The following is a 27,180-nucleotide window of genomic DNA, read 5'->3' on the forward strand; positions in this document are numbered from 1 at the left end:
GGTAAAATCAGATATTGTGGCCATGTTAAGAAGTTTACTTCATTCCAAGATACTGAACTGTTTAAGAGGCTAATATAATCAAATTTGTGTGTAAAGCAATGGCAGTGTAAAGAAAGGTGCATCTCATTGGAGAGGACGTGGGTTACTAGCATTTATTAAGGACCTACTTTGATCAAAGTATTGTGCTACACCCTTTATATACACTGTCTCACTTAATTCTTAGTAGTATGAAATTTGGAAGAAACTGAAATTCAGAGATATTATATTAAATGACATGTCCAGAGTTTCCTAGGGAGTGAGCAACAGTTCTGGGATGGGGATCTGTATCTGTCTAATATCCACTGCAGCATTTTTTCCTCTAGTCTACATTCTCTTCCAATTTCTCCAAATTGATTTAGAAATGGCCATCAAGCTTCTCCCAGATTGGGACCTGGCTGTCATGGATATCAACTGCACTGTACTTTATTTCCAGTTTTTTCAGAAAACCCCTAAGCACTACTCCTCATTACCAATAATGACCCAATCAATAATGAGTTATTGAATGGCAATCAGTCTTTTCATACCAAAATAAAGTACACCTCATTTCAAGATTTTTGAAATAGGCACATAAAGACTGAAATTGACATGATGAACCTGTTGAAGCACCAGAGAAAACCGAAGCAAGGAAGCTACACTAGGAAGAGACTGGATTTTACAAGGATGTTCTTGGAGAGGATACGGTAATTGCAGACAAACAATTCTGACATTTAATCTCCTGAAAAGCAAGTTACTCTCTTCACTCATGAGTAACAGTAGATCAAGGACTACGGCTTTCAGAGCAGGAAGCAGTCTCCACGTGGACAAGAAATGTGGGTAGCTGGTGAGTCCAAATTCAGGTAGGTAAACATCCAACAGCAGGCAGCAGCAAGAAGCTCAAAGTCCATGCAAACAAAAAGAACCCAGGAGATCCTTACAAGTTGACTAGGCAGCTAGGTGCATGCGGTCAAAGGACCAAGAAAGGGTAAACCACCAAGGGGTATGTGAATTGTAGGGGTGAGGAGCAAGCAGGCAGAACTGATGTCTAGTCCCTGCCATGAACTGAGAAAGGGACAGTTTTCTCCCCAACTTTCATTCTGAAACTCTCAGTGTTAGCCTAGAAACACTTGCTAGAGATTGAGTCCTTGAGGGTAGAAGACCATTATGGCAGAGATATTTTTTGACTAGGATAGGGATAATGATCAAGCAGCCTATAAAAGAAATACTTTAGTAGCTACTGATTTTGTGAATAGCCAATAAAAGTGATGCCAATGAAGGCTAGACTACCTTTCACAATATTCCAGCATCATTATCTGCATCTACAGACTTCAATAAACAGTCATTAACACTATATATTGCATATTTTTGTGGTGAATTCTAGACTCATCCAAAAAAAAAAGTCTTTGGTAAGTTTTTGGAGAGATAGGACTGAAAACCTAATCCAGGAAGTGATAAAAGTATTACAATAATTAATACTTGTTATATATAAATCAGTTATATATAAAACTAAAGTTAGGCAAGACCTTCTGAAGAGCAATTTTGAAGTGAAGTTCCCGATGTACCTGAGATATCCTAGGAAGGCTTAACATAGGAAAAGGCTTGATTTTTACCAGTTGTTGTCTGTACTTTGAAGGAGAATGCTGTTCACATTGATAGGTTGCAGAAAGCTAGAAATCAGCAAGGACTACCACATGGCCAAAAGGTAGGTAGGAAGCCAGAGGAGAAGGGACTAGTTAAAGTGGCTGCACACAAGTTCCAGCCTAAGAAGATTATTTAGTAAAGGTAGCTCTAGAATACGAATTTTAGCTTGGATTATGTCTTTTTTTTTTTTTTTTTTTTTCCTTTTCCTAGTGTCCTTTGAATTGAAAAATTTTAGTTTTCTCACTAGGGCCTATAAAAGCAAAGCAAGAATTGGCCTTGAGCCAAATTTCATTCATTACTTACAACCTCCTTGACATGTACATATCCTGAAAACCTATCTGCCCTTTCTCCCATTCCACCATTGACAAACTAGGCAGTGAGATGCTAGGAGTTGTGGTTGTCGTTCACTAACATTTTATTTTACCTACTATTTAATAACACATTTTGAGATTAAAAACCTATGTGTACTGTTCTGAAGTGAATTTTTGTTGTATGTTTGGCCTGGAGAAAATGAAACATGACATAGGATAAAGTGGTAGAAGTAACAGACAAGAAGACAACTTTAAGAAAATGTCAGAGTCTGACAAAATTGTAGTCTCTTTGTGAGAACTTCTTCTGGAAACTTTATTCATGTGCTGGAGTGGTGCAGGGTGTGTTTATTTACAAAAAGGAAGGTCCATTCACACAAATTTAACTTTTGTCTCAACAAGAATAAAGTAAGTACCCTTGAATCCAGCAACATTGATATATTAATATTTGTCCTGTGAGCCCCCAAATGCCTTCCACACAGCTATAAGTGCTTAACTGGCTTTCCAACATTAATTTGTTGGCTGACTGAGATCATGCATGAGTGTAGCAGAGCCTGTTCATGAAAGAGAGGGGTGTAGAACTCTTATGACACTGGTGTGAAATACGTAGGATCTAAAGAGTTAATGCATACCGCAGCGGGCAGTTTGACCAAAATACGGCAGCACAGAAATGCAGGTAGGAGTAAGTCACTAAGTATTCCAGCTGGTGACCCTCAGAAGAAAAGAAACTAGAAAGGAAAGACCAGAGTCAAACACTTACTTTCTCCCTAGGAATTAAGACTGTCTTCCCTCTTGGGGAAGGAGGCCATTTGGAAGAATACAAGGTTCAGAGTTCAGGAGTCTAGGCCAAGAAGTCAGATGGTGAGGAAGCCAGGAATGGGTGAACTAATAACACAGACTCATGCTGGAGAGCTGGGGCAGGGTTGAGATAATAGTGGAGCAAGTCAGACTACTGAGAATTTGGCAAAGATAGAGGATCAAAGTTGAATAATGAGAAGCAAGGATAAAGCCAAAAGCCAGTAGAGAGTAAACAACATCATACGGCTGAGTGAAGTAATTTCATTTGTGAAATCTTAACTATAAATACAAAGTTGTTAGTGACTAATATGTTTTCAAACAACAACTTAGTCATTTGCCTATTTTTCAAGGTGGTCATAGTTTCCTAAAGACTAGCTGTACGTTAGGCTTGACAAGTTCCCCAAGAACTTCCCCAGCTAATGATAGAAAATTATTTGTTCACCTCCTGATCCCCACTTATTTTTGTTTATTTTGACTATGTCTCTGCTCCTACTCCTGATACCAACATTACTCTCAATGAGCCCAACTAGTGAGGAAGTCTGCAAAGCATACAATTCTTTTAGCTTCTATGTCAAAAAACATAGATTCATAATGTCTTAAAAAGCCTAAGCCTTTTGTTTTTTCTAAAATGATGGCTCTGAAATTCTCTGCTATAATTTTGTGCCATGACTAGGGACCCAAATAGTCTGAAAACTTCAAAGATCATTACTTGATATCAGAGCATGTATTCAAAAATGTTTAATACAGATAAGATCACTCATTCTAAGACAAAATCTGTGGAAATACCAAAAATAGTCCACCAAATAGGATGGCAAAGAATTTTGGTTTATATGTTTTTAATTAATGAAACAGTAGTTATTGTTTATAAGTGACGCATGTTGAAAATATCACATTAACTTGCTCTCTTCACTATCATATTGATGAGCATGTAAGGCTTGGGCTGTGCTTTCAGTTGCCTGTGTGGAGCACTGTCTAAATGTAATATTTTAATCCAGCTGGTGATTGTTCAGGCATCAAAGATAGCAACTGATCACATTAAAACAAAACAGAACCAAGTTACTTCTACATTAATGGCAAAATAAGCACATAAAAATACTACATGAAATTAATAAAATGAGGAATTTTGATAATCACTGAACCTCATAGCACTTGATGCCAATTAATAACAAAAAAAGTTGCAATGTAAGAGAAGGAATGATATTAAAAACCATGATTCTCCTTTAGAAAAACTAACATCAAAACCAGTGTGACCTTCCATTTTTAAATTAACATTTTAATATCTGAGTAAACAGAGGAGGAGAATATTTGCACACACTGAGTCAGAGAGATGTGAGGGAAAAGATACGTGTTTCCTAAACTTAGTTCTCTGTGATGGTTGGAATTTACAGAGTCAGGAGGGCTCTGTCTGTGCTGTTGCTATTTTGAACTTTTGGAACTAATGCCACTAATACTTCATCACCTCTGAATCCACTGTGGCTCACATCTTCCTCCTTTTGACTTTGCTTAGCAATCACTGTATATATATACATCTATATATGTATATATGTATATTCACACACATATACTCTATACACATATATGTGTATATATATAACTTTTTCTTTCTAAGGAGAAAAGCCAGGATGTGAAAAGGATCATTGAAAGCATTCACTCTGATTCAACGTGCTTGGGGAACCTTGACATTGAGAAAGAATAGTGCTTCATTACTCACCAAGAAAGATCTTCCCAGTGATATTGCTGTTCTGTCAGCCATTCTCTAATATTTCCATTTACCTGCTCAGCAAAGGGAAGGCCTCGGAAGCCAGTCTCTCTGAGAAAGTGCTTTGTTCATCATCTAAATCAAGGGTGCAGGAGTTATGAACACACCTCACCCAATGGCTCACAAATGAGTGTACTTTGTCCATTCTTTTCTAAATGGAGCAGCTGACTGGACTGAGGAAAATAATAGAACATAGGAGGCACTCCAAAATTATAAAGGAAAATATGTTTGAAAGAGTGGGATTTCAGTTTTCTCCCAGGCCTACAAGTTGGAATACTAATGAAACCGTATAGTCCCCTTTACCCCTTCGTGGGACTTGCAAAGGTGTTGCCTTATTTACTCAGGCCAGAGCTCTCAACCCCTCATGGAAGGGGGAGCACACAGGTGGGTGGGTGCAGGAGCCAAGACAAGTGCTTCTGGGCACTGTCAGGAGTAGAACTCCATGTGGCTCCATGGCAGCATCTGGGGGGGCAGGTACCCATGACCCCCAGAGCCCCAGAGGGCATGTGTTACAGTGTATTATTTTAGCTTTGCTGTCCAAGGATGGCTTAAGGGCTTAACAGCTCAGTGGAGGGTCAGGGTGACAATCTTTTGCAGTTGCCCTCTTGGTACCCAAGCTCTTGTCCAGAATCTAGGAAGGATCAGGTTGCATGAATGAATGGAAGGGTGATGAATGTGGAGGATTTTATTGAGTAGTAAAAGTGGCTCTCAGTGGGATGGAGAGCTAGAAAGGGGATGGAGTGGGAAGGTGGTCTCCCCCTGGAGTTTGTCCATCCCTAGCCAAACTGTTCTCCGAAGTCCCACCATCAAGCCGTCCCTCTGAAGTCAAGCTGCTTCTCTCTGATGTCCAGTTGCTTCTCTTCTCTCCTTCTCTGCTGCTCTGCTCTGCCACTCAGCTGCTCTGCATCTCTGCCACCCCTCTACCAGTGGAGCCTGGGGTTTTTATGGGTATAGGGGTAGGGAGTGGGGTGGGGGTACCAAAAAGCAACATTTGAGCAGGAAAATAGTAATATATGTTCTCACTTTGGGCCACAGTCCCAGGCTTCAGGGTGTGGCCCTCACTGGGGATGGCCCTATTCTACCCAGTCTTTCCATGCCTCCTGTCCATATCACTAATATTTTGGGGACTTATTCAAAATGCATGGATAGGAGACCCTCTTTAACCATTATAGGTTAATACAAATGCTCTCTTGGCAGGTTTAGGTGAGATAAATGCCTTATTTTCTACTGTCTTGGAGATCTCAAGATCATCGCCCAGACTTCAAAGATAAACAGAAAAGGGGCGACTCTAGCGCGAAAGCTTATATTTACATTCCTGATCACTCACTGAGAACCTTAGTAAATATGATTTAACATGTAATATTTACCTGACTATTTCTCCACCTACAGAAGATTAGAAATAGCAAGCTATGTGAGAAAAGGGAAAGGAAGGAGGGATAAGCAGATTAGAGAAAGTTTGAGAAATCCTAGTAAGGAAGATAAAAAGCAAAGGGCACATAAGCTCAGGGCCTTATTTTATTGCTGTGCCTAAAAAATAAAATCTATGCTGAATAGTATTACTGTACCAGATAGCAATTTATGTTTGTAATATTACAAACATAGGTATCAAAGGGAAAAAAAATCCAGTATTTTCCTTCAAGAAGTCAGAAAGCTTTCCTCAAAATGGACAAAGTGGGCACTGAGCGAGGGAAAAATAAACCCCAACTATTCAGAAAATTATCTGATGTTAAGCATACGAATACTGAATAAACGAGGGGTCATTTAAACCTAACAGGGCAATGTTTAATCTGTTACGCCTGTTTTTTTGTAAGCCTGGACAAGCATCCCCTTTGCACTTTAGCTTCCTCATCCTAAAATTACAGAATTAGACTACTCAGGTTCCTTTTGGTTCTAAACCCTTTTCAGTTGCATGATTTTATTTCTGATAGCCAATTTCACTATGAAGTTACTTCTTTTTTCTTTTTCTTTCTTTCTTTCTTTTTTTTTTTTTTTTTTTGAGAAGGAGTTTCACTCTTGTTGCCCAGGCCGGAGTGCGATGGCACGATCTTGGCTCACTGCAACCTCCACCTCCCGGGTTCAAGCAATTCTCCTGCCTCAGCCTCCTGAGTAGCTGCAATTACAGGCACTTGCCACCATGCCCAGATAATTTTTGTATTTTCAGTCGAGACAGGGTTTCACCATGTTGGCCAGGCTGGTCACAAACTCCTGACCTCAGGTGATCCACCTGCCTCAGCCTCCCAAAGTGCTAGGATTACAGGCATGAACCACCGAGCCCTTCCCGAAGTTACTTCTTAATACACTTCAACTTTGAGTTGAGCAGATCAGTTTTGTGTAGAACAAAAACCCATCTGAGTTCTAGTATAATACTGTCTCTCTACGGAAGAATCCTGGCTAATTCTTTCAACTGACATTTCCAGTCAAACAGTTCTTCATCTGACACCAAATATATGTAGACATCCTAAAAATAGCCCCCAAAGACATATATAACATTATCAAGGAAGGAGAAAATAAAAAAGATAGCTAAAAGGACAGATTTTAGAAAAGTCTTAAAAAATTAAAGGATGAGAGGGAAAAAAGGCAAAAACCACTTCAAAGGAGAAATAGAAAGATGAAGACACTGTGTATCTGGAAATTCTGTGGCACGATCATGTTGTTAGGTTATTCTTTGGGATCCCACTGATTCTTTTGTTCTCAGGTGGAGGGAGACAGACTAGCTGTATGTATCTGATAAATGAATATGTGTAGTTCTTAGCAATAGCAAAGATCTGTGGTAGAACCAGCTGCCCTTGTGAGTTACTGTGACCACAAAATATTACAGAAGGCACTTCTTAAGAATGAGGGTTTGGTCCCATGTAGAAAGCAAGAACTTAAAACTTTAAAATAGCCGGGAAAAAACTACCCCCAAATCCCTTAAAATGTCAGCAAGAGAACATAACAAGGTGAGTTAAGTGAGACTAACTCAGTGAAATTAGAATAACTTCACAACCATGAATGATGTAGGTTGGATCTGAATGATAGGCACATATTTTCTCTCCAAAGTCAGCAAAGAGTTGAAACTTGTAAAACAAGGGGAACTTTACTTGACAAGAAAAAATAGAAACAAAGACAAGGGATTTGTAAACAGGTTCAAATGACTGGGTTCTGCAGACAGTCAAGAAGGTAGAAGGGTATTTATACAACTAAGTTGATTCAGAATCCCAATTCAACAATGGAGAATTTATGTAGGTATTAGGTATTAAGAAGGATATTTTAGACAGCTGCAAATAAGGACAAAGAGTCGTGAGAAGAAAAAGAGTTCAAGCAATCTAAAATTATCATAGATGGAAGAGAAGGGCAGATGTCAGAAATTGTTAGATAAGCCGATTGACAGAGAAAGCTCACTTTTAAAAATATTAAGATGGGTCTCTTGCTTGGGAATTCAAGTATGAAGACATGTTATTAAAAGAAGTCAGCCTCTAGAGGGGAATAAGAAATTTGGGCAGGGAGGAGGGGGCAGGTGGAGAAAAGCTCTCTGGTCTCATTAATCCTAAATGTCTGTTCTCGTTGCCTGAATGATAAAAAGTTGGTCTGGTCTGGAAGACATTATGGTTTTCCTGCTCTGTTCTCATCTCCTCCTGAAAACAATTTTCTTTCTATATAGCTATTAACACATCTCCTCTCTTTAGGAATAAAAATGAGACACACTGCAGATGTTCAAGGTATTAGGCCCTTCCAGGAACATGAGGGACAGGAAGACTGGGACCTCTCCTCTGAAAGATGCTGACCATTGTAAAAGAGTGGCATACCTGGAGGTGCATAATTTGCTTATGAAACAAGGATGATACATCCCTGTGATGTTTATGGCAAAAGTCTTTTCTTACTGGGACCAGGAAGGCCCTGACAATTGACTGTTTAAGCATCACAGCCATTTATATTTCCCCTTTCTGTATGCTAGTAGTCACAGCCTCCAGCCTGCTGAGACTCTGAATTGCATTCGATGGAGTGGTTGTGTCACTGTAAGACATGCTAATCTGTTGGTAGTAAACATTTGAGCTGGAGGTTATGCCAGCTTTTATCATGATGGATGATAAAATAAAAGCAACCATCTAGTGAAATAGCAATATATTTGAGAGGGGGAAAAATGCAACTTGGAGTGATTCTGACTGCAGTAATAAACATTTCAGGCATGATAAAATTTTAATATGGTAATGTTGACAGATAAAAGAATGTTAGAGAACTCAAGATAATTAAGTTATAAGAATGTCATCTGATCCGTATTTCAAAATTCCCAGGCCCTTTGCTCAGCTGTCTGCATCCACTGTCCAAAGGGCAGTCATTCAACTATCTGTCAGGGCTCATCCTAAAAAGACACTGAGAAAATTTAAAACATGAGCAGAGGATTTGTGCCTCACTCTGTTTTTTAGGTAGGTTAGCCAGGGAAAGGGGTTGCTGATCTAACACATTCTCTGAGATTCTAACAGCATCTTCTTGATCTTAGGGGTCACATTAGCGGGTTCTGAAATTTACCTAACAAGAAAGCATATTTTCTTCTCCAAAATATTTTGAACCAGCAGATCCACAGGCTCAGTGATCCATGAACACTGTTGCTTCAGGAAGAGTCCTTATAGTCTTGTTAAATTTGCATAGCCTTCTCTAAAGCTGTCTCTGGACCATACCCCCTTGAATGATGATCAGTGAGACACTGTAGTTGCTTTGCCAAAGTATAGTAAAAACACCTCAAAATCAACCCTGTCCTGTAAACCTGCTCATTTCCTTTTTTGCAAACTGGAGTGTCTTTATAGTGTTCCCCCAGGGGTTTCCAAAAAGAATCTGCAGTCCTTCAGGCAAATAGATGCATGAGATGTAGTCTTTACTAGTCTCCTGGACATGCAGGGACATAACCTAAATCACAGGGTAAACAACACAGTTTAGCCTCCAGGTGGAGCTTCTGAACTTTTATGTATTAATTATATGGCATTAAATACATCACTACTTAAAGCCTTGGCCTCAATAAAAGTAGGCTATGGTCCAGCTTTGGTTAGTCTGTACCTCCCAAGGACTGCAATTATCTTCCAGAAAGATGGTAATCTCTCAAAGAATTTAAACATTATTTTAAATGTAATTGACTTTTAAAGTAAATATATATTATATAGCAATTAAAGAGAAAATAGAGCTCATTTTAAAACAAAGTTCCCTTTTCTCCAAGTGACTGACATTTAATGCATAAAACAAACCAGGCACCAGATTGAGATTTTTGTCACATAACCTTCACAACAACCAAGGTTGGCTCCATTACTATTCTGATATTAAATATGAGCAAACTGAGACTCAACATGGTTAAGCAACTTTCCCAAGGTCACGGTTGTTCTTGTAGAATACCAGAAATTCCCAAAAAGAAAAAGACGAAAAATGGAATTCACCTGATATCCCACCTCCTAAACTCAACCAGTGTGAACATTGTGATGCATTTATTTATCTACAAATGTACATTTATAGGACAACTTGTTATATTGTCTGCCTTCCACCCAACAATATGGTTGAATGGTTCACATCATTTTTAATCACATCATTTTAAGTCATGTTCTTAAGGTAGCCTATTTTGGACATTTAAGATACTCATGGAATTTTTCAGGTTCAAAAGAGGAGGAGCCTGTCTGCCAAAACCTGGGATGTACTTGAAAATATGTGGTTTTGACAGATGGATTCAATGTCTAGCTTGATGTGAGAACCTGGTTAAGTAACTTAACCTTTTAAAACCTATTCCTTCATCTGTAAAATGAGATTGTCATTTACCCTTCCCAATTGTCAAAAGAATTAGACATAATCCAAGCAAAGTTCCTCACTGGGCACTGGACATAGAATGTGTGTTCGCCAAGTAACACTGTGTGAATCCCCACTGACCTTACTTCTCTAGGCCTGTATTTTTATGTAAAGGGGAGTTTTGGTCACTAAGGAATAACTAGTTGATTATTGCATATTTAAGATTCGTGATTTTAAGATTCTGTTCAGAGATTTTAGAAAATCTTCAAATCCGGTCTCATGGTGTTGAAGTAAAACTTGGAAAGATTTATTCATGTCTGCACAGGTAGAACTAGTTCAGATGCTCCCTAGCCATGTCCTCACTGATACTCCACTACCTCTTGTGACTGTGTTTAGGAATCAGCAGTGAACCATTGATTACTTCATAGAAGTAGCCTGTTGTATTGGTCTCAGCATCTGCAGAGTTATGATGCGTTAGAATATATACCACAGGTCATGTGGTACTTATAACAGTTAAAGCGGCAACATTTTAAAATTAACAGTAACACAATGGATTCAAGATTATATTTCTTTGTAAGATTTCCAATTGCCTTGTCTTTCATTGTGATCTGCTTCTTTAATGAGAAAGAAAGGGATAGAATTGGCTGGGTGCCGTGGCTCACACCTGTAATCCAAGCACTTTGGGAGCCAAGGCGGGTGGATAATTTGAGGTCAGGAGTTCAAGACCAGCCTGGTCAACATGGTGAGACCCTGTCTCAACTAAAAATACAAATTTTAGCTGGGCAGTAGAGGCGTGTGCCTGTAATCCCAGCTACTAGGGAGTCTCAGGCAGGAGAATCGCTTGAACCCGGGAGGTGGAGGTTGCTGTGAGCCAAGATCATGCCACTATACTCCAGTCTGGATGACAGAGTGAGACCCTGTCCTCCCATCCCCCCCAAAAAAAGAAAAAAGGAGAAAGGGATGGAGTTTAAAAGTGTACTGGAGTTACAGCTGCTCAGCCAAGACTTTATTTCACTCTGGATATCCCACATGGGGTAATGTTTGGCATGTCAAATTCATCTCCCACTTCGGACAGCAAAGGGTAAAATAGAAAACCAGTAGGTAACAGCACTACACTTAAGCGAAATAGCTTCATACTCTTCCATGACTAGAGACCTCATCAATCCAAGCCATTCTAGCATCCTCCCAAGAGCCCCAAAGCATCTATGTAGGGACTAGAAACAGACTGCTATAAATCTATCACCCATAAAGGAGAACCCTGGCTTATCACAGTGCTTTATTCCTAGATGAAGGCCAGCATATTTATATCTGTATTTCCGAGCTCAAGATGTATTTAGCTGCTTGGCATCTTACTAAATTTTAATAAAACATTTGCATTTGCACATGTGCTAGCATTTTGACTAGAAAATAGTGCAAACCTCAAATAGTTGAGTGAGCCATAGGAGAAAATCACAGGTTTCAGACAGCTGCAAGATGGTAAAGATGAGGAAGTGAAATAAGTGGGTGTGTTTATTCTTGCAAATGTGTGATCTTTCTGGTACTAAGGTTCGAGGATGAAAAAAGATCAAAATACCAGTATTCCCATGTGCAGACCAGCATTCTTTATTGTTAAAGGGACTTGTGGATGACAGGGAAAAGGAGGGTTTTCTGAAGGCCTTTGATCAGGTAGCAGCTGATGGGAGTTTAGAAGGATGCAGGCTGCAGTGGAGGAGAGAGTCCGTACACCCTGACTCACACCTGCAGTTTGTTTCGTGTGACCCCGAAAGAAAGTTTCAGCACAATTTAATGAAATCATGTTCCATGCCAGAAGAGTGTGTTTGCAAGTCTGATGAAAATCTGATGGGCATTCTGCCTAGGAAGAATGTAAGGAAATAAACAAATGTTTTCCACTATGATTATCAAATCAACAAAGCTCTAACTTTGGTTAACAGAGAAGGAATCCAAAGAATATTGCCATGATTGGTAAATTGTAGAATATTGCATTAAATCAATCACCTTTCAAGAAAAATTCCTCAGGATAACACTGACTCTCTTTCATTGAATAAAAGAAAGCTATCCTGAAAGATATATTGTCCTTGTGTAACACGAGTTTCTTTTATTTAATAGGAGCTTCTGTGTTTTGTGAAGTCTAAATATAATTCATGCCTTTTGGTTCCCCGCCCCCACTACTAAATTTTTTTAGCAGGTTTGACTCTAGGAAAAATTGTGAATAGATAAAATTCTGTTTACAGCTCTTCTCTGTAATCATTCTATTTTCCAGTACCATTTACATATTCATGTGTTTACCATAGATTTCCTGAATAGCTTTTATGTTGCACTGGGAATACACAAAAATTTTTAACATTTGGTTCGTGTCCTCAAGAAGTATATAATATTATCTCTTCTGAAATTACTCCTTTTCTTGAAATACCCATGTTAGATTTTTTTTTTCTCTCAAACTACTACATGCTTCTCACTAAAGTACCTCTTGAACTACATGAGAAAATACTGATGAATGATAATGGGACATCAGCACATCATCATCTGACTGCATACTGCGCGCTAGTAGGTGCTCAATAAAAATCTGTCTTATCTCCCTTGATAGTTGTCAACCTATGGCGTGGCCCATTTTTATTGTAACCAAAGGAATGAAACTATTAACATGGAATGGCAAATGAGGAGGACAATATTTTAAAGGGGGCAGCAGTCCCTAAATTAAATGCCATCAGTGCTTCTCCCAGATCCCTTTCTCCACCAGTGTACCCACTTTCCAGCTGCAGTGTCTGGTGGCTGGGCTACAACTACCCTTCTTTTCCAGAGAATTGTCCTCAGCCCAAATCTGACTGTCACAGGGGTACAAAAGCCCAGCCCCCTTGCCTCAAAATGGGACAAATTCGGTGCTCTCCAGCTTTCTGTGGGACCAGATTAAAGCTGGAACTCTCCTGAGGTTCCATCCTTGCTTGGTTTCTTCCCCTGCCCAAGCTGACTTTCCTTCCTCCCTTTCTCCTAGCAGCACTCCTTCAATAAGTCACATACATCTGAATCCCTATCTCAGGCTCTGCTTCTAGGGAATCCAACCCAAGACATCTCAATCACAGGGAGCCAATAACCTACAGGATATGCATGTTCTTGCTTACAAATAAGTGAAAACAGGCTGGGTGCAGTGGCTCATGCCTGTAATCCCAGCATATTGGGAGGCCAAGGTGGGAGGATCACCTGAGGTCAGGAGTTTGAGACCAGTCTGGCCAACAGGGTGAAACCCCATCTCGACTAAAAATACAAACATTAGCCAGGCATGGTGGCAGGCAACTGTAATCCCAGCTACTCAGGAGGCTGAGGCAGGAGAATCGCTTGAACCCAGGAGGCAGCATCTGCAGTGAGCCGAGATCACGCCACTGCACTTCAGCCTGGGTTACAGAACAAGACTCCATCTCAAAAGAAAAAAAAAAAAGCAAAAACAAAAATAATAGCATGTAAGTCTTGAGTAAGATTATCCAACTGTTTAATAAATCTAAGATACACAAGTAAGAAAAGTATTTACATGGTAATAAAAATGCCAATTTCATAATTAGGATAAAGCTCTGTCTAGTCATTTCATGTCTAAATAAATAAAACAATCTTTTATATTAGCAATATTAAAATATTATTTTTGTCACATATCCTGTGAGAAATAATAAATAAGCCAAGACTTCTTGGACAAATAAATGAAGTAACAAAACCATAACAGTGATAATATAAACCTTTGCCCATTAAATATTTCAAAGTGGTTTTACTCATTATGTAAACTGAAACAAAATCAGGCAATGTTTTTCGGTCTTTTTGGTCTTCTGTTATATTACCTCATCATCATTAACGTTATCATGTTTTAACATTTTTAAATGTTAAAATGCATTATTTCCACTGATTCTCAAAATGACCCCAGGGCACAAAAAATTTGATTTTTTTTTTTTTTCACAGAAAGGGTTATTAACCATGCCTCAGATTCTATCAACCCTGCTTGACCATTACAAGAGAGGCTTTTAAGAGCTATAAGGGCCTAGATTCCATGCCAAACTATTTAAACCATGCCTAGGAGAAGGGTGAGACCTGTGTAATCATGTTTTAAAACTTCTAGATGTTTCTAATGTGTCACCAGGTTGAGAAACACCAGATTAAGTAACATGGCCAATTTTTCCAGCTGCGGAGTCCTAGAACCACATCTGAATCCAGAATTTCTCAGCCACATTGGACTTCCTTCCATTTCACCAGAAGTTCTGAATTTTAATTGGTATTTAGAGGGAAAAATATGAATGTGGACTGTGCATTCCACCAGAAGACAAAATATATCACATATATTTTGAGATATACCAATAAATAAAACAGATTTGGCTTTGAATGAGTTTTCAGTTTTGGGGTGGATAAACCATTTAGGTATGTGTAAGGAAAATTTCTTTTTCAAGTATAAATGAGTTTAGAAGTGACCAAGTTTTTGGCAGAGGATAATCAAAGTTTGGCTATTCCCCAAGTGTTTGTAAAACACAGTAGTTGAGTTTATTTAGCCTAAAAAGGGTTCCCATCAATATAACCCACAAGAATAGCATTGAATTTTCAGAACAGGAAAATAGGGAAGAATGTCTAATAATTGACAAAGATTTGATCTCATTTGTATTGTCACAGATTAGAATTTGATCTTTTAGTCCTGTGAAATAATACTTCCTTATATTTATTTTTATATCAAGCTTAGTTTATAGAGACATTTTCACTGATCACTGAGAAGTCACTGGTGAGAATATCAGTGTGGAAAATCAATGCTTTTTTTTTCGATATGGAGTTTTGCTCTTGTTGCCCAGGCTAGAGTGCAATGGCTTGATCTCGGCTCACTGCAACCTCTGCCTCCCAGGTTCAAGAGATTCTCTTGCCCTAGCCTCCTGAGTAGCTGGGAATACAGGCACTCACTACTACGCCCAGCTAATTTTTTGTATTTTTAGTAGAGATGGGGTTTCATCATGTTGGCCAGTCTGGTCTCGAACTCGTAACCTCAGGTGATCCACCCTCCTCTGCCTCTCAAAGTACTGGGATTACAGGCATAAGCAACTGCACACAGCATTGAAAAAGAATGCTTTTAAAGTTAGGTGTGTAATTAAGTGTGGTCTACCAGCCACAGTGAATGTATATGCTGGTTAGAGAAAGAGAGAAGAAGATATTCAATTGAGCTCTTGAAGCCTAAGAGTACACTGCACTTCAATGTCTTATTTACTTCTTGCAAGGCTGGTTTCTTGCTAGAAGTAGAATCCTCTCTGATCTTGCACATGCTCGAATGGAGTGCTGAGCCTCAGCCAATACCTACTAGTCCCCAGTGCTTAAGATCAGAGTTTCTTAAATATTTTTATGCTGTGAGCTCCTTGGCAGTGTGGTGAAGACTGTGGATTCCTTCTCAGGATATACTTACTACCAGGTTCTTCAAGATTATAAAGGAAACGAATTATGTTGAGAAACAGTTCTAACGCAAGGTTCTCACTACAAAAAATCATCCAGGAAATATAACCATGATGTTCATTGCATTGGCAACCACCAAAATCTAGAAGTCGTTTCTTAGGTTTATAATTGCTGTAGCCTCAAAGAGGGAAAGCAGCCCCCACTTTGGCTCAGATATTTCCTACTCCCAACTTTCTGGTTTTGGCAGCATTTCCTTTACTGTACCAGAGAACTGCAGATTCCAAGCCTATCCCCAGAGCTGGGGTCATGTGACTTTTGATGCAGCTGGCCATATGGAGGCAGGATTGGATAATATTATGATTTGCATGCCAATGAATTGATCAAATTAGAGATTTGCTTCAAAGATTTGCCTGTCTGATAGATTCTTAAGAGGAATTCTAGAGTAGCTCTTTGAAAAAAAACTTCAGATTTGAAACAGAACTTAATATTTCATGTTTCCTTTCTCTTATGGATATGCATATTATTGTTTGGTGACCTCCCTCACTATTGAAGGTATCATACAACTGACTTAGGCAGAAAGGCACACAGTGGTTTTTGATTAGACTGCTAGGTCCCCATGATTTAGATCCTTATTTGGGATCACGGAGTTATATTAGACTGTGTGTTTGTTTATTTCATTATGTATTTTGCCCCAAAATTGTTCTCAACTGGTCTTAAAAACTGTGAAGTAGATTTCTTGAATCATTTTGGAAAAGAATGGCAAAAAAGGAAAGTATTTTTTAAAAATATTTTTTAGGGTAGAAAGTATAATTTTATCTCCTCATTTAATTCACTGACTATGCTGTAGTCACTATTGTATTGATAACATTACTGCATCACTTATTCACTCTTTCTCAAAACATTTATTGAGTAAAGACTTTTTCCCAGAGGCTGAAATAGCCACGATCTTGTAGAAGATAAGTCTCAAATCTGTAAAACATTTAAGGAAGTAACTTCTTCAATCATTTCCTGTAAGTTCTCCCAGCCACTGACGTGAAAATTACCAGAATCATGCTGTTAAAACCCACCTTGGACTAAATAATTTAAGATAAAAGTCACATTTTGGTAATGGAAAAGTCATATATCATTTCTTGTTCACAGCAATTTTTAGATCTTCATGTTCACATGAAGAAATTTTAGACTATTAAAGAATTCAACAAAAGCCTTTATTTTAGCTTTGTTAGTGTAAATTAAACTTATCTTCAGTAAGTTTATGCTTTATTTCTATTATAATTTCTTCTTCTTTGTAAGTTTCTCTTTGATGGGAGTCACGCCTCTCAGAGAAAGAAAAAGGCATGCTGGCCAAACCTATACTGCCCATAGTTTGACTTTAAGTGTATATTAGGATAAAGTTTAAACTGCTGTAACAAAGAGATTTCGAATGCCAAAGTTTAAATGACAGACGTTTAAGTCTCTTCAATGCAACAGTATATGTGATCCAGGAATGTGGAACAGCATCACTCCAAAAGGCTTTCCAGCAACCAGGACTGGAGTGACAATTCTGCTGTCCTTAGCACAAAGCTTCCAAGTGTGGTGTGATGGTCACCAAAACCTGGAGGTAAAGGTGAGAGAGTTAGATGTACCATGCTTTAAGGACAAGACCTGAAGGGACACACTCACTTCTGCTCATATCCCATTGGCAGGCACATTGTCACATGGTTGTGCCAAGCCACACAGCTAAGACTTCTTTAATAAGGAAAGAAAGGAGAATAAATGAATTTGAAAGACAACTGGTAATCTACCACCAGCATTTCTGTTTCATATTCTATTTTCTACTTAGAGAAAGATGCATGAGTAGCTTTTATCAAATACAGTAGATCATCCTTTCCATTTGGTGGGTTTAATTGAAGTATTATATGTAAATTATGGGTTTTAGTCTTTAGACTGAAAAAATCTATTATGACAATTTATATACAAAATGCAGGGAGAAGTTTAGATTTTAATTTTTGTCATCTGTTCAGAAATGTGCCTACATTTGCAAATTTTCATTTTCAAAAATTGTACAGAGTTATGAGTGGATCGAGCCCTTAGAATTACATGTATTACATGTTTTAGATTATTAAAATATACTAATCACCACTACAGTTAAGTGCTTGTGGTCTAGCGTTTGGATTTGAAACATACATTATTGTCTCTATACCTTTCAAAGCAGGCACAATTCATCCAGTTTTGCAGATCAAGACACGTAGGTACAGAGAGTTTAGATAACTTGGCCAATTTCCTAAGTGGTAAAGTAGGGATTTGAAACTAACTCTGTCTGTTTCTAAGGCATTTTCTATTTATTGTCTCATTTAATCCCCATAACAATCCTTTAAAGTAGGTGGCTGGTCTTTGTTTCAGTTAATAGAATATAAAAGTAAAGATAGAAAGTTTAAGTAACTTGCCAAAGAAACACAGTAAGTAACAAACTAAGAGTTTCTGAGTCTAAAAATCTATGCTTTTTGAATACAATTGTTGAATTAAAGTTGCACTGCATTTACAGTCAACCAACTTGGTTCAATCAACAGAATGACCATCGTCTTCTATCTGAGTGATCTTGAGTAAGCTACTTAATTTTTCAGTATTCCAAAAATGATAATAGGCATGTCCAGGTGCTATTGTAATACTTAAATAAAATTAATTTATATAAAGTGCATGCAACAAACTTGATCAGAGTAGGTGTTCACTTAATAATTTTGAGCCCCTTCTCTTTGAATCTGAATAGATGTGGCTTTAGAGAACTACATTTGCATCTACATTAGAAATATAATCCCAGCACTTTGGGAGGACGAGACGGGCGGATCACGAGGTCAGGAGATCGAGACCATCCCGGCTAACACGGTGAAACCCTGTCTCTACTAAAAAAACACAAAAAAACTAGCCGGGCGAGGTGGCAGGTGCCTGTAGTCGCAGCTACTTGGGAGGCTGAGGCAGGAGAATGGTGTAAACCCGGGAGGCGGAGCTTGCAGCGAGCTGAGATTCGGCCACTGCACTCCAGCCTGGGCGACAGAGCGAGACTCCGTCTCAAAAAAAAAAAAAAAAAAAAATAGAAACAGAGAATAGAAAATGGAGGTCTCCAAAGGAATAATATTAATTAAATAGTGCTACTAAATTATAAAGATTATGGGTATTGGAGAAGCCAATTTGAAGCCAAACACAAAAAAGGTTTTTTTACATACTGAATTCAATATGTGCAAAATATAATTGTCAATTACTTGTACCTCAAAGAGAAAGCTGGGAATAAACAAGTGTGCTTGTCTCTCCCAAAGAGTCATCCAATGTCACATACTAACCTAATTGGTCTTTTGGCCCCTTTGTGATTATTCCTTATGTTTAATGACACTCAAAGATTTATGAAATTCCTTCTCTAAATTGTCTTTATTCATTAATTCTAATAATATATTGGATTTCTTTCTGTTTGTCTCTGGATTTCTTTTCTTTATACTGTTGAGTCCTATGATTTCAGGAGAATGGTCACTCTGTCATACCACTTGATTGATAAAGCTAATAATAATGATTAGTAGTCGTAGTAATAACTTGTTCATCAGTTTTCTAGGTATATTTTGTCTAATTCTTTTTATTTTTATAACAACTCTATTATAGAACCTATAGGTAGTATTTTTATCCCCATCTTGCATATGGAAAGAATGAAGCACAGAGAGATTAAGAAATTTGTCCATGGTCTCACTGTTGTTAAGAGGTGGAATGGTTTCAAACCCACAATATAGCACCAACCTAGGCTGATAACCACTACTCTTCATGCCTCTCTGCAAGTTAAAGTGGTCTTGTTAAAGAAAAAAAAAGATTCAATACATTCAAGGAACTCCTTTTAAATGTTCCTTTCTGGGAGAGGATTACTATAGGTATATTCTTTGGGAAAAAAAAAACAACAAAACTTATATTAGTGAATTAAATTGATATATTTGTAAAATTATTTAAGATGTCAAAAAATTGGAAAAATATTTACAAGTCTATACATGTTTAACTCTCTCTCTCTTTTATGATGCAACACAATTAAAATTAAACCTTATTTTATTGTTGCCACGTTGTGACTGTCAAGAGAGTCATCTTCCATTTGTTAGAATAAGCGAGCCTGGTCTCACAATGCTGAATCTATGAATTTTGACAGTTTTAGAAAGTAAATGTTAATAATTACACAAGAAGTTCCTTGTATGTGATTTGCTATAGAATAATTTTACTTTAATAATGCAAAAGTACACGGTAAAAAAAAAATTAAAGAAAACTGCAACTCAAAGTGTTTTTCTTGCTCCACTTTCTATTCTGTCAAGGACATGGCTACAGAAATCATCTCAGTTTTTTAGTTGTCTGTTGATTTGCTTTAGGTTTTAAGGCCATTCCATCTTCTCTCAGCTGGATAGCACATTGAGATCTCAGTCCACATGTGATTCAAAAGATTGATATGGGATCCTGCAAGGAGTACCAAGATGGCCTTCCAAGTGATACGTCCTCACAATCGAGATGAAAGATGACCTTTCTTTCTCTACTACTTTGCCAAACACAGTCACTCCCACTTTCTTGTAAACTAAGGCCTCCCAAATACAGACAAACAGCTCTGCTTTGAGCTTTGGCTAAGTAGCTTTCTTAAAAGTCATTTTCACCTTTATAGAAAGGATAGTAGGAAGACTGGATCAAAATCTCCAACTCCATGCTAACTCATTTTTGCTCTCTGTGTCAGTTGGACTTGGAAAACATTATCTTAGAGAATATGATTGCATGTTCCTCATGACTTCTGTGCTTCAGAATTGCAGCAAATGTCAGTCTAAGGCAACTTAAAAAGTTTTTAGGTGCTATAATGCTATAAGACTATATCTTCTTGGGGGCTAATGCCTTCACTGGTTACAAATACATGGGAAAACTCTTTAATTGATACCATCAAGTTCAGTATGTATATTGGCTTGAGAGTCAGAAGAATGCCAAAATAATTGTTTTAGGATATCAGTGTACACGTCTGCTTCTTTACTTTGCCTTATTTGTCTTCATAGCACTTATTACGTGAAACTATGCAAGATAGTAACTTGTTTTATTATCTATCTCTTTCACTAGAAGGTAAGTTCCATGGGGGCAAGGATTCATTGGCTTTACTCAGGCTGTATTCTCATGGTCTATAACCCTGTTTGATGCATGGCAGACCTTGGATAGGATGTTTTCTTCTAGTAGTTTCATAGTTTGGAGTCTTGTGTTTAAGTCTTTTATCCATTTTGAGTGGATTTTTGTATATGGTGAGAGATAGGGGGTCTAGTTTCATCATTCTGCATAAGGATATCTGGTTTTCCCAGCACCATTTATTGAAGAGGGTGTCCTTTCCCCCTGATATTGTTTGACTGTGTCCCCAACCAAATCTCATCTTGAATTGTAACTCCCACAATTCCTACGTGTCATGGGAGGACTCCAGTGGGAGGTGATGGAATTACAGGGCCTGGTCTTTCCTGAGCTGTTCTCCTAACAGTGAATGAATCTCACAAGATCTGATGGTTTCAAAAATGAGAGTTTTCCCTGCACAAGCTCTCTTCTTTTGTCTGCCACCATGTGAGACATGCCTTTCACCTTCCACCATGATTGTGAGGCCTCCCTAGTCACATGGAACTGTAAGTCCAATAAATCGTTTTCTTTTGTAAATTGCCCAGTCTCAGGTATGTCTTTATCAGCAGTGTGAGAACAGACCGATACACTCCTAGATGTGTTTTTGGTGCCTTTGTCAAAAATCAGTTGTCTCTTTTTGTTTCTGTTGTCTGTGCTTTTGAAATCTTAGCCATAAATCTTTGCCTAGACAAATGGGACTTGATTAAACTAAAAAGCTTCTGCACAACAACGGAAACAATCAACAGAGTGAAGATATGACCCATAGAATGGGAGAAAATATTCGTGAACTATTCATCCTACAAGGGACTAATATCCAGAATATACAAGAATCTCAAACAATTCAACAGCAAAAATCCCAAATAATTCAATTAGAAGTGGGCAAAGAAACTGAGTAGACATTTTTCGACATACAAATGGCCAAGAAACTTATGAAAAAATTCTCAATATCACTAATCAGAGAAATGCAAATCAAAACCACAACGAAATATTATCACATCTCAAATTAGAATGGCTACTAACAAAAAAATAATAAATAACAAATGATGGCAAAGATATGGAGGAAAAGGGATTCTTATACACTCGTGGTAGGAATGTAAACTAGTACACCCATTATAAAAAACAGTATGGAGGTTTCTCAAAAAACTAAAAAATATAACTATCATATGATCCAGTCAATTCCTCTACTGGGTACTTATCCTAGGGAAAGAAAATAAGTATATCAAAGGAATACCTACCCCTATGTTTATTGTAGTACTATTCACAATAGTTCACATATGAAATCAACCCAAATGCCCATCGATAGCTGAACGGAAAAAGAAAATACAGCAGACATTCACAATGGAATATGACTCAGCCATAAAAAGAATGAAATCTTGCATTGAGGCAACATGAATGAGCCTAGAGGAAATTATCTTAAGTGAAATAAGACAGGCGCAGAAAGATAAATACCACATGTTCTCATGTATATGTGGGAGCTAAAAAACATTTTGAGTTCATAGAAGTAGAGAACAGAATTATAAGTAACATAGGCTGAGAAGGCTAAGACAGAAGGGAAGATTAGGAGAGGTTAGTTAACAAATACAAAACTACAGCTAGGCAGGCAGAATGAGCTCTGGTGTTCTGTAGCACTGTAGGGTGAATATGGTCAATTTTCCTATAACTTATTGTATGAACATGTGCCATGGTGGTTTGCTGCACCTAAAACTTATTGTATGAAAATTAACCCTATTCACTCTACAGTGCTACAGATATAGAATTTATTATATATCGTCCAAAAACTAGAAGAGAGGACTCTGAATGCTCACAACACAAAGAAATGGTAAATGTTTGAGGTGATGGATATGCTAATTACCCTGATTTGATCATTACACATTGTATATATGTATCAAAATAACACTCTGTATTCCATAAATATGTACAATGGTTGTGTCAAGTAAAAATAAAAGGGAAAAAACTAAGCCAATATCACTTAGCAATAGACTATTTTTTTTATTATTATTATACTTTAAGTTCTAGGGTACATGTGCATAACGTGCAGGTTTGTTACATATGTATACTTGTGCCATGTTGGTGTGAATTGGCTAGCCATAAGTAGAAAGCTGAAACTGGATCCTTTCCTTACTCCTTATATGAAAATTAATTCAAGATGGATTAGAGACTTAAATGTTAGACCTAATACCATAAAAACCCTAGAAGAAAACCTAGGTAGTACCATTCAGGACATAGGCATGGGCAAGGACTTCATGTCTAAAACACCAAAAGCAACGGCAGCAAAAGCCAAAACTGACAAGTGGGATCTAACTAAACTAAAGAGCTTCTACACAGCAAAAGAAACTACCATCAGAGTGAACAAGCAATAGACTATTTTAAGGAATCTTTAGTTTCAAAGTGGACACTAAAGAGAAGTTGTAAATGTGAATAAATCTAACATTTTTTTGACCCTTATCACATGTCAGACTCAGTTTCAAGTATTTTACAGGTTTTATCTCATTTAATTTTCCCCAAAACCCCATAAGGCAGGTGCTACTGTTATTATTAATTTCGTTTTACAGGTGAAGAAAACAGAGGTGAAGCAATGTGCCCAGTTCCATACCATGTAAGTGACTGAAGGCCAACAACAGAAATTCTCTGCAAGTTCAAAGGAGAGTTTACTTTTGAGTGATAACATCTATTTCTGAGTCTTTAGCTTGTTCTCAGCATAATAAGGCCTCCAGTCATGTGACATTATATTTGAAACAATAAATCTTAACCTCTGGGCAACTTAACTGCCTTCTTATTAATAAATCATTAAATGTCATTTAAATTTTAGAAAAGTAGGGAGAAATTTAAAACTTCTCAACATTTTACCCATTTTAACCAGACCCTACAGTAAAAGTTCAAAACGTGACACAAAGAAATTTTCCTTTCTGATATCTCAAAATCGTTGGCTCTAAAACTCACACCAAAAAATGAACTGTTTCTTCTAGTTTATAATGAAAAATTCACAGAAGCCATGGTTCTTCCTGTTACAAATGGCTTTGTGAAAATACTAATGCAGGAATCATGGTTCCTCATGGAAGCACCAGAGGAACTCTACAGATACACAAGGTATATGTTTCACTCCTTTCATATAAATCCACATTCATGTCTCCACATGCTTAAAAGACTGAACTCAATTACAACATTCAACAAAATTGTATAAAACTTTGTTTGGCTCTTAGTTTGAATTGTTTCACCAGAGTCTCCACAAGGTCGATATGATGAAGGTCTTCAGCTTGCACTATGGCTCATGGCCAATTAAAATCAGTGTGTTTTTATTAGCCTGGCTGAAAATGGCTTTTCTGTTTATGAATTTACTTTGTAAAGGCTCAGAAATTATACCCCTTGCTTTAAATTGCCTCAGGGCGCAGATACACATAAAACTTCATTAATTAAAATAGCAAATGACTTAGGTCATAAATAAAGACGGGGTAGTTACACTGATTATAAAACATAGGCAGCTAGGAAATCAGGGGCTCCAAGCTAGGCTCTATTGGTCAGAAGGGAAGAACAATCTTTTTTGTTAGAAATTTGGACTCCAGCTTTCCTCCAAAAAAATTACTGGAGGAGGTATGAAAAGATAGGGAGCTCTAAGAGTGCATTATACAAACAGAAGCCCAAGACATTTTCACTGAATGGCATGAATTTCTGTTTAATTTGAAGACAAACTTGGATTCTTTTTTGCTTGTTTGTTTTTTTGAGACAGAGTTTCACTCTTTTTGCACAGGCTGGAGTGCAATGGTGCAATCTCCGCTTGCCGCAACCTCTGCTTGCCACAACCTCTGCTTGCCACAACCTCAGCCTCCCAGGTTCAAGCGATTCTCTTGTCTCAGCCTCCCAAGTAGCTGGGATTACAGGCACCCGCCACCACACTCAGCTAATTTTGTATTTTTAGTAGAGACGGGGTTCCTCCATGTTGACCAGGCTGGTCTCCAACTCCCGACCTCAGATGACCCACCCGCCTGGGCCTCCCAAAGTGTTGGGATTACAGGTGTGAGCCATGGCGCCCACCCTCTTTTTCTTTTTAATTTAAGTTCTGCCATACATGTGAAGGACGTGTAGGTTTGTTACATAGGTAAACATGTGCCATGGTGGTTTGCTGCACCCATCAACCCATCACCAAGGTATTAAACTCCACATACATTAGTTATTTATCCTGACGCTCTCCCTCCCCTGTCCCTTCCCCGACCCTGACTGGCCCCAGTGTGTATAGTTTTTCTCCCTGTGAAACTTGGGCTCTTGATAATTGGAGCAGTTATAGTTTCCTTGAGCTAGAACCTGCAACTCCCTGAATTGCTAAAGTTTCTGGATAATATGTGATATATAAGTCTCAGGCTTGGTGGAGGGGTCTGGACTGTAGGTAGAAACCTGGGAATTGATGGTATGTGGAACTGGCTAAGAACATGTACAAAGAGAGACGGGGAGAAAAGGAGCTTGAACGGAGGAGAGGAGAGGGCAGAGGAATGAGTGTGGAGTTAGACAACCAATGGAATTATAACAGAAATTCAGATGATGTCTGTTAATATGAAATACACTTCTGGCCTAGTGCGGTGGCCCACTCCTGTAATCCCAGCACTTTGGGAGGCCGAGGTGGGTGGATTGCCTGAGCTCAGGAGTTTGCAACCAGCCTGGGCAACATGATGAAACCTCGTCTCTAATAAAATACAAAAAATTAGCCAGGCATGGTGGCGGGCGCCTGTAGTCCCAGCTACTCGGGAGGCTGAGGCAGGAGAATGGCGTCAACCCAGGAGGCGGAGTTTGCAGTGAGCCAAGATCGCAGCTGCTGCACTCCAGCCTGGATGACAGAGTGAGACAACATCTCAGGAAAAAAAAAAAATATATATATATATATATATAGGCAAAAATAATTATTCAGATCCTCTAAAGCAATTTATTTTAAAGTGAAGGTACTGGGTATAACGTAGTTTCCAAGTAATTTGCTGTTTTACTGAATTGAATATTCTTCAAATGGTTTTGAATGTTTTCATGCCCATGATGGTGTTCACAGCAGGCAAAAGCCCTGGGAAGTACATGAAATAGTTTCAGTTCATGTTCCAAATAAACACACTAATTGTTTAATTTATTTGCCTCCTAGACTGGTTCTGGAAAACAGCAGAGTTAGTGTTAATTATGTATATTTTTTCCATTTAACAATAAGCTTGAATCTTATCAGCCCTACTTTCTACACCACAAATCTAAACTCAACCACTGCTCCCATCTGAGGTTAATTACTAACATTTAATCCTGTGAATTAAAGCAGAGAGAGAAAAATAAGAAATGAATTCTGAAATGCCTTCTATTTTTACTATTTTCCTGTCCCTTTCTCTTTTTCTCCTTTATTCTTCCACTAGCATTCAATGGCTCAAAAATTATTGTCAACTTTAGATTCAAAATACCTCTTGATCCTTCTTGTCCTTTTTGTCCTTATTGCTGTGATCTTATTTTTAAAATACATTTTTACATTTAATTGATGTATAAATCATAAATAATAAAATTCTCAGGTCCTGAGTGTATAGTTTGGTGAATGTGATATATGTGAATGCCTGAGTAATCTTTTCTTTTTTTTTGAGATGGAGTCTCGCTCTGTTGCCCAGGCTGGAGTGCAGTGGCGCTCTCTCTGCTCACTGCAATCTCCGCTTCCTGGGTTCAAGTGATTCTCCTACCTCAGCCTCCTGAATAGCTGGGATTACAGGCACACACCACCACCCCCAGCTAATTTTTATATTTTTAGTAGAGATGGGGTTTCACCATGTTGGCCAGGATGGTCTTAATCTCTTGACCTCATGATCCGCCCACCTCGGCCTCCAAAAGTTCTGGGATTACAGGTGTGAGCCACCATCCACAGCTGCCCTGAGTAATCTCTAACCCAATCAAGAGCGAAAGATTTCTATCAACCCATGAGGTTCCCTCATGTCCCTTCCTGGGTAACCTTACCCTTGACCTCATGCTGAGGCAACCACTGTTCAGATATTTCTCTCTATAGATTAGTTTCACCTATTCTAGAACTTCAAACAAATGCTACTACATAGTATTTATTTCTCTTGATTTGTTTCATTTGGCATAATGTTTTTGAGGTCTGAGTATTAGAAATTTATTCCTTTATATTGCTAGATGGTTTTCCATTGTATGTTAATATCATCTGTTATTTATCCATTCTCCTGCTGACAGACACTTAGATTATTTTTAGTTTGGAGCTATGATAAGTAAAGCTGCTATAAGTGTTTTTGTACATGTCTTTCTGTGAACATGTGTTTTTACTTCTATTAGACAAATATCTGAGTGAAACTGCTTGGCCATGACTTTAAGTCCTTATAATTGCTAACCTGGATTAGAGGTATCCTAAATGATATCACCTTTTCATTTATCTCCTTCTACTCTGTGGTGGAGAGA

Source organism: Trachypithecus francoisi, unplaced genomic scaffold (genome assembly GCF_009764315.1).
Source record: "Trachypithecus francoisi isolate TF-2019V2 unplaced genomic scaffold, Tfra_2.0 Lachesis_group1, whole genome shotgun sequence".
Lineage (NCBI taxonomy): Eukaryota > Metazoa > Chordata > Mammalia > Primates > Cercopithecidae > Trachypithecus > Trachypithecus francoisi.